Source organism: Petaurus breviceps, unplaced genomic scaffold (genome assembly GCF_028583685.1).
Source record: "Petaurus breviceps papuanus isolate PSGF00001 unplaced genomic scaffold, PetGlider_PUasm1.0 89749, whole genome shotgun sequence".
Taxonomy (NCBI): Eukaryota; Metazoa; Chordata; class Mammalia; order Diprotodontia; family Petauridae; genus Petaurus; species Petaurus breviceps.
In genome coordinates this window covers 153038-162406 of record NW_027187114.1, presented here as the reverse complement: position 1 = coordinate 162406, position 9369 = coordinate 153038, and positions in this window count along the sequence as shown.

The window sequence follows — 9369 nt, the reverse complement described above, 5'->3', positions numbered from 1 at the left end:
CTGAGATGGGTCCTGTCTTTCAGAGAAGTTCCTAAAGGCACATGACCAGATCCCTTAAAGCAGTGCTTGTGATTGATTCCAGAAGATATATACAGACCTGGTTCACACTTGATTCTGATTGGTTGAGTGATTCAAATAATAACTGTTCTTGTCTAAGGAAGGTATTACTTTGAAAGGAGTGGGATAATCAGAGAAGCCCCTCATTTTCACATAAGGATTCCCCCAGCTCCAACAGTCTATGATCTAAGGACCCCTTCCTCGAGCCCACCTCTCCCTGCTCCTAGAAGGCCAGAAATAGAGAGCATAGGAATAAATGAGCCTTTCCTTAAAATGATAAATAGATTCTGTCCAAAATCATAACAAGCCTTATATGTAATAAGGATAAGGTAGAAGTTTTTCCAACAAGATGAGGGGAGAAGCAAGGATGCCCTTTATCAGCACTTTTACTCAATATTGTACTAGAAATGTTAGCTCTAACAATAAGGGAAGGATATGAAATTGAAGTAATTATCATAGGCAATGAGGAAACAAAACTTTCAATCTTTGCAGATGATATACATAGAGAATCCTGGAGAATAAACTAAAAACTAGTTGAAAGCCTATAACATTAGTAAAGTTGTAGGATAGAAACTAAACTAAACCCACATAAATCATAAACCTACAATAACATTTCTGCATATAACCAACAAAGTCCAGCAGCAAGAGACGGAAAAATTCTCTTTCAGACAAAAAAGTACACAGAGAACCATCCTAAACAAGAAAATATATTTTAAGAATAATTCAGTAAAATGAAACTCTACACTGAAAATGTCTGAAAGCAGATTCATGCTGCCATCCCTGTGCACCTTTCACCTCTGGAAAGGAATGGTGAGACTTGTCTTCTTCCCCTTTTTAAGGGTCAGTTTATTGAGTTTTGTATTGCTCATACAGAGAAGGTTTCCATCAATATGGCATAGTTTTCTCTGAGGGAAGGGAGTTTCCTTTTTATCTTTGGAATCCTAGCACCGAGAGCAGAGAGTGGTATGTAGTAGGTTTTTAATCAATACTTTCTGACCAACTTAGTGCAATTGAAGATTATGTTACAGTCTTTTGGTGGCATCTAGTAGTTAAATTCTACATTGCAGTATTTAGGAATATTTGGTGTCATTTGTAGACAGAGGGAACATTGCATTGTAATGAAATTTCTAGGTAAGATAGCAATATATTGTGAAATTCCTGTCTTGTGGTACATGCAGATATTACATGTTTAGTCTGTCATCCCATGTCCACACCTACGATTCATGTTAAGCCATATTTTTATTGACTTTTCTGCCATATCATTGCTCCTTCCTGGTTAAGCCAGCAGAATGGAGCTAAATTAAATGTAAAATTTATGAAGAGAATACTGAATTCCTTCAGTGTCGACCTGAATTCAGACTAATTCATCATCAAAATTTTCTCTTAAACTTTCCATCACATCAAAAGGCATTTGATATAGCATAAGAGTTCATAGCAGTTGGGACACCATCGAGCTGATATTACCCGTCACTGTGGTTAGGTGGATGAAGTCTTCATGTTCCCTACCAAAGGACGGAAACATTTTGAGGAAATAAATGCAAAAAAACCCCATGATCTCTGTATTGAAGGAAATTTATTTTTTTAAATTTCAAGTTATTCCTTTACTTTTAATTTATAACATTCAGTTCCACAGTCCCTTGAGTTTCAAATATTCTCTCCCTCCCTCTCCTCCCCCCCTCCTCCCCCTGCTTCCCAACCATGGCGGCATGCTATCAAATATAGGATCTACAAATATATGAAGGAAATTTATGAAAGAAATATCATGTCTGACTAAGAATTTTCCAGTGCCAAAATAGGTATTCAGAGAAATATTTGCCCAGCATTTCTTGTTCAGTCATTCTGTCTTTCCTGACTTTATGAGATGCCATAGACTTTTATCCATGGAGTATTCTAAGCAAATATATTATAGTGATTTGCTGTTTCCTTCTCCAGTGTATTCCCATTTTACACATAAGGAACTGAGTCACAAAAGGGTTAAGTGACTTACCTGCCTAAGGTCACATAGCTAGTATGTGTCCAAAGCCAGTCTTCAACTCTGAACTATCTGGCTCCAAATCTAGGGTTCGATCCACGGCACCAGCTAACTGCCCTGTCCAGGGCTAGTAAAAAAAGGTAAAAAAGAAAAAATAAAGAATCCCCCCCCAAAAAAACAATAAGACTGGAAATATACAGAATCAGATAGTGAGGCTACAGCTGTATTCACTGTCCTCAGTAGTACTGCTTGGATTCCAATTCAGTTTTACTACTTCCAAATAGCATCTCTCTGTTGAGAGGAGTGATTTTTTCTAATATATTAATAACCAATTAGTAAATTAGGATTGAGACTTTTTCTCTCTGTTTCCTCATTCAGGGACCACCCAATAAGGCAGTCAGTCTCTGAAGGGCATTGCTGATAAATGACATTTTCCAATCCTCAGGAAATGTGATCCATGATCTAGGGCAGGAGGAATCCAACCCAACTCTAAAACATTAAGTCTACGCACTTGCAGTCCCCCACTGTGGTTTAGGGTAATCCAACTCAGGAAGGAGAAAACCAATCAGAGTAGTCTGGGAAAAGATGGATTCCCTTTGTCCAGACTGCTAGATGTGGCTGAGTCTCATGATCAAGCCCTGTACACAACAGGAGAGGAAGACTTTTATTCCACCTCCTCATATATATATATATACCCACCCCCTCACTAATCATTCACCCATCAGTGTTGATTTTCACCTGTCAAGGACACTTTCTTTCCCAAAGCTTCTTAACGATTCAGCGATCTCCATGGTTTTATCTTGGTTATAGAGAGAGACCATTGACCACCAATATATTCTCAACTAGCCTATTTTTTTATTTCTTTAGTATTTTATTTTTCAACACTTACACAAAAAAAAATTTTTAACATTTACTTTTTAAAATTTTGAGTTCCAAATTCTCTCCCTTCTCCTCCTCCAACCCCCCTCAGGGAAGGAAAACTTTTCTATAATAGTCATGCTTTGAAAGAAAACATAGCAAGAAAAATAAAGAAAGCACAAAAAAGTATGCTTCACTCTGTATACAGATATAACCAGTTCTTTCTCTGGGTATGGAAAGCCTTTTTCATCACTAGTCCTTCAGATTTGTCCAGGATCTCAGATAGACCAATTAATAAACTGATTATTACTTATACAGAAACTCTGTCTTTCAGTGTCTAGATCGCTGGTCCTGTGATCCCATGGGCTCTCTGAAGGTCTTAAAGGAATGGCTGGGCAGAGGGGCAACTGAGGTAACAGATATATACCATATAAGTTGATAGGGGAGAAAGGGAGGAGACAGGGGGAGAGGGAGAGGCTTGTTCAGATGGAGTATAACAGTGGATGATGAACGTCATTCGGGATTTGGAAGTTGAGGAGCTGGACTGGAAATTAAAGAGGTGGCCATCTAATGAGGAGGAGGTAAACAAATTATGGAAAAAGAATATAATGTAATATTATTCTACCATAAGCCATGATGAAAAGACAATTCCAGAAGAAAATGGGCAGACGATTATATTGGGATGAAGAGAGAAATGAGCAGAACAAAAGCAATTTACACAACATTAAAGGAAAAAAAAAGCTTTTGAAAACTATTGGAATTCTAGTTAATGAAATGATAAATCTTGAGTTCATAGGATTGAAGATGAATTACTTCACACACCCATCTCTCTTGTGACAGAGGTTATATACTAAAATCCAGAAAGATGCACATCTGGACTGGGTCAGAAGGAGAATTTCTCTTTCTGGGGGCTGAGTCCTTATTGGGAGGATCCTTTTACTTTTGTGGTTATAGACTTTGAAATTGAATTTCCTAAAAGTTTTTAAAAATCGATCTGCAAGAGCGAGTTCAATGGGCTACAAGTCCTAGGTGGGAACTGTCCCCTGTCCCTTCTCAGGGTTCTAAGATAGGGGGTGCAGACCTGGCCCCACAGACTGGCTCTTTCTGCATCCAGGTCCCTGAGACAGACAAAAACAAGGCAGAGGCAGGAATGCCTACCAGGGATGCCCTTGACCTAGGGCTGACCCCTGCAAGATGAAGGAATGACCTTGTTTTAACAATTACTGATCTGTAGCATAGTTTGAGTTCTGCTATTGATAATCACGAACCCCAAAAGCCTTTCTTTCCTCCTTCCCTCCTCCATAATTTTGCTTGAGATACTTGACCTCTTTTTAACATTTTTATTGATGTTTTCTGTTTCACATGTATCCCTCCCTCTCCCCATCCCTGAAAGCCATGCTATGTGACAAATAGTATTCCTTGCTTTAGGAAGGAAAGGAAGATCCAGTACAGCTGAGTGATGAATTGGGGAAAAATTGTGCAATGTGTGACACCAGTGGACCTCTCACCTCCTGGACAAGGTAGGATGATGCTGTCTTCTCGTTTCCGTGTCATTCCCACTTGATCTTTAACATTTTCTAGCAAGTACTTTTAAGATTTTTGTCATTCTCTCCACTTTAGTTGTTGTAGTTACATGCATATCTATTGTTTTCTTGGCTCTGCTTATTTCATTTTGTATGAACATCTTTCCATACCTCTCTGTACTCCATCACACATATCATTTCTTACAGCAGCATGGTAGTAGTATTCCCTGATGTTCATGTTCCATATCTTGTTTAGCATTTCCCCAGGTGATGAGTGTATACTTGGTTTCCAATCCATCACTGACACAAAAAGTGCTGTTATAAGAATATTGAAAACTAAGGGAACCTTTTTCTTCTTAATGGCTTTAGTGGAATGTGATGGAGTCTTTATTTTAAAGACTTTGGACATTTTTCTTACCTTCTTTGCAAAATTCCAAATTACTTTCCAAAGTGGAAGTGTCATTTCACAGCTCCAGCAATAAGGTATTAGTTTGTGTATATCTCAACGCCATTGTTTAAGGCTATGAAAGGAATTTGATAGGACTCCTAGTTTAACCGATGTTTCACATAGTTTATATTGTATTGGGATGAAATGTTTTTAAATATTTAGATTTCCCTTTCAAATCTATCTGGTTCTGGGGGTTTTCTATCAGGGAGCTCATATATGCTTTGTTCATTGTCTTCCTTTAAGATAGGGTGATTTAAGTATTCTCTTTCCTCTTCTGTTAATATGGGCAGTTTAAACTTTTCTAAGTATTCTTCCATTTCACAGAGATTGTCAGTTTTGCTGGCATATGATTGAGCAAAATAACTCCTGAGCACTGCTTTAATTTCATCTTCATTGGTCATCCACCCTATATAGGACAGATTTCCAAACCCAACTCAATGAGTATGTTATTCTGTCTTTGAGACCGATCTGTTGAGAGTAAGGTTCAAGCAATGCTCAGCCCTCTCCCTTCTTTGCTTCCATTGTAATAGGTCTTCTGTACTTTTAAATGTTATGTAATTTACTCCATTCTTCCTCTCCCTTCCATCTTCTCCCAGTGCAGCACTCATTCTCACCTCTTTATTTTTAATTTCACCCCACTGATGTCAATTTATACTCACAGCCTCTGTCTATGTATACTTCTACTAACTGCCCTAATGGTGATTCAGGTATTAAAAGTATAATATTTCCCTTGTAGGGCTGGAAGCACTTTAGTTAGCCATGTTGAATAAATTACATTTTTGCTTTACTTTTTACCTTTCTATGCCCCTCTTGAGTCATATATTTGAAAATCAAATTTTCTTTTTAGATCTGTTCTCTTTAATGGGAATGTGTGAATGTCTCATATTTAAATGAACATCACTTTCACCCCCTGAAAGATTATATTCAGTTTTACTCTGTAGTTGATTCTTGGTTTTAATCCAAGTTCCTTTACCTTCCAGAATATCTTACTCCAACCACTTTGATATGTATCTGTTTACTTTCACCCTGGAGTATCCATAGTGATAGCAGCAACTTAACCTTTAAGTGAAAAATGTTTACTTGATGCCCTTTAAGGAAACCAAATGAACCCCTTCTTAATGGAAGGGACATCCCCAGTTGAACACTTATGGTATAAGAAAATCAGATGGCAGCTCCTGGCTAAAGACCATGAGCAAGTCCTTGCGTTTTGGTGAGAAACCCTTCTCTCTGCTCCTACAGGAAGTCTGTCTGGGTGAAACAAAAGTCTCAAGTGTCTTCTGAGCATACTTAGAGGGCTTTTCTATGGGAAGCCTACCTAGGCTGGAGCTCCAGACAGCACTGGTTCTATGTGACCATAACCACAGGAGCCCCAATACCACCTCAGCTACAGCTGTTCCTGTAGCTCTCAGAGTCATCTACCCATCCCTTAAGACCCTCTGCCTGCCAATTTATGGTGACCTTTCCTGATTCCCAGCCCCTCTCCAAGGAAGTAGCCTTATTAAAGTAATCACCGTCTTAGATAGTGCTGAGTGTAGAAAGGCCTTCTATTTTTTCTGCAAACTTGGACAGATATATTACAAGCCTCCTAGAAAAATGTGCATAATAAAGAAAAATAGATAAAAATGCTTCTCCTTAAAAAGGAGAGAGAAGATTGAGAGATATTCTCAATGCCCATTTAAACAAGTTTACAACTGATAGATACTTTTGGAAGAGGTATAAGATTTAACTTAGGAAGACTAAAAGAAAGTTAAAAAAAAAGTAATAGATATTAACAACTGCATATGTCCAGTGTATCTGAAAATGGTCACTTTCTGGCGGAATCCGATACAATAGCAAAGATCCAAGAATGGAGTTCAGGTGCACTCCAAAGGTGACATTCCTCAGGAATTCAACCAAGTATGTGTGTACAGAGGACCACAGACCACATGCATGTCACCAGGGTTTGGTTATAGAATTGGAGGCGGTTTCTGATGGGAATCCCACATCAAGTTGTTGTCAGAAGAAATGATAGATTATGCTTCAGGAGCCCACATTTGGCAATCAGCACAGACTTTTGAAGGAAGTGTAGAAACTGAGGAACTCTTCACTGCAAGTTGTAAAACACTGATACCTAATGAATACTTAGCAAGACATGACTTGGGGGCTGGAATTATCCATCAGAATCTCAATATATTTCAGGGGATGGATGTTCATGTTACAAATGGAGACCTCAAGATATCTTTGGGAATTCAAAAATAAATTGTACTGGAACTGGAATATTGTCATAGAACAAAATTATCATCCCCGTCTGCCACCTAAATTCAAAGGCAGACAGCTCCCAGTTCCTTGTCCAGCTCTCCATGGAGTTTCTTCTCTGTATTGAAGCTCACAATATCCAGTCCACCTCAAGTCCTTCACAGTTTCTGTTCCTCGGAAGAGAAAACTTAACAGAGACACAAAGTACCGACACCACAGTCGTGTTTCCTGTGGCAGCTCCAGATGGCCGTTGGAAGTCCTCAGCGGCTCGAGCTGGCCCTCAGAAGTCTTCAGCAGCTCTGTTCTCAAAATCAAAATTACTTTCTCCATTTCTCAAAATCACTTTGTCTGTGCAATTTCCAGTCTAGCAGCAGCCCAGCCTCCAGAAGCATCATGAGAGAAATTCTGTCTCTCTCTCCCAGGGCCACAGCTGCTCTACCTCCATGAAACTTATCCCAAGAAGTTCTGACTGTCCAGCTTGTGCTCCTCCTTAAATAAGGTATAGCTCCTCCCTGTTCAGACCCTTCCTGTTACATCAGCAACAGGGGTTCATACCTTCTGTTTCTTTAACAGAGGCTTAATTAAAAACTAGGTGCTACGTACTTCTTAGCTTAGCAATAAAAAGGGATCTTCAAATTTCATTACCATTACAAAGAACCATCTCAATCTATTAAATTTGGGGGCATACAATGGAATGAAGGTCATAGGGAGATACTGCCAAATGCATACCAATAGATCTTGTACTTTGCCACACCAGCTGCCAAAAGGGAGGCTCAACAGTTTGTAGTCCTCTTTGGATATTGGTTGGCACATATTTCCCATTTGGGCCAAATATTAAGCCAGTTATATAATGTGATGCATAAGAAATATGTTTTTGAATGGTGGGGGGAGAAAAGAGAGTCTTTGAGGAAGCAAAAATGGCTATACAAACTGCCTTGGACCTTTGGCCCATACAAAAAGGGCCTGTACAAGTATCGGTACAGGAAGATATGCTAAATGGAGTCTATGACAGAAACAAGGCACGAGGAATGTTTCTCTAAGATTTTGGTCCAGAAAACTCCTACCTGCTGGGGAGAATTATATCCCATTTGAACAACAGTTATTGGCTGCATACTGTACATTGCTTGAAATAGAATACAAAACATTGAATCATGAAGTTTTTCTTACCTGCTATTCCTATAATGAATTGCATAATGGAAACCCCTAACTCCCACACAATTGGACAGGCCAAGGAGACCAGCATCATAACATGGAAATGGTATGCACAAGACAGGGCCAGACCAGGGAAGAATGGAATACCTAATTTGCATAAGAAAACATCTCAGAGAGATACTACCAATGATGCAGTAATTCATCAGACCCCATTAGCAAATCCACCAGTTCAATAGAACCAGGGATTTGATACCTTAATCCCACAAGGACAAAATCACGCTTGGTTGATAGATAGTTCTGCTAAATACATTGGGCAAAAATGCCAGCAGAAGGCCGTGGCATATGATAATCTCTAAATATCACATTTTGGCCAAAATCTGAATAAATTAAACACACTATTTTGGTTGATTTAAAAATGCCTTTCCTTGTGTTAGCAACTTCAAAGACCAGAGGTGAGATTACACTTATCTTGGGACTTACTCCACATAAGAGGAAATCAGACATCCTGAGAATATAAAATGTAAATAGATCCTGTTCTGGTCATTGTCAATTTGTATTTACAACCAAGGAACTCTGTTTCACATAGATATTAACAAATGGAACTCATAACGTTTGTGGCATGGTCATCCTGACTTAGGATGGTACTAAAAATGTATAAAAAGTCCTCTGATTCCTCTGTTCATCAGTCAGGACTTTTAGTCTTGCTCTCCTTGTGCAAGTACTGCTAGCCTTAAGGGGATAAGGAATAAATAATGTAATTTTTGTATTGCTATTTATTTGTCTCCTTTAATAAAATCTTTTCTAGAGGTCGACACATATAATCCCATGACCAAAGTGACCTTAGAAAATGTAGGGATGTAATGGGAATGTGAATTTTTAAGATCTTCCCTGCCCATAGGCTAAAGTGCACCTGGAACCTGGGGTGGGAGGCTTGTTTTTCAGTAGATACTTTTTGATTGGCCAGTGAGTCAATAATGTTGTTACATTCTCTGAACCAGGAGAAAGCTACATAAGCCCTGATGTGAGGCTTTGTTTTGGGGGCTCACTTTGAGAAGTGTTCTGTGATTTGATCATATGAGACTCTGGGAAGCTGTTGGTTGTTTAGAGCCCCCCCCCCCCCCCCC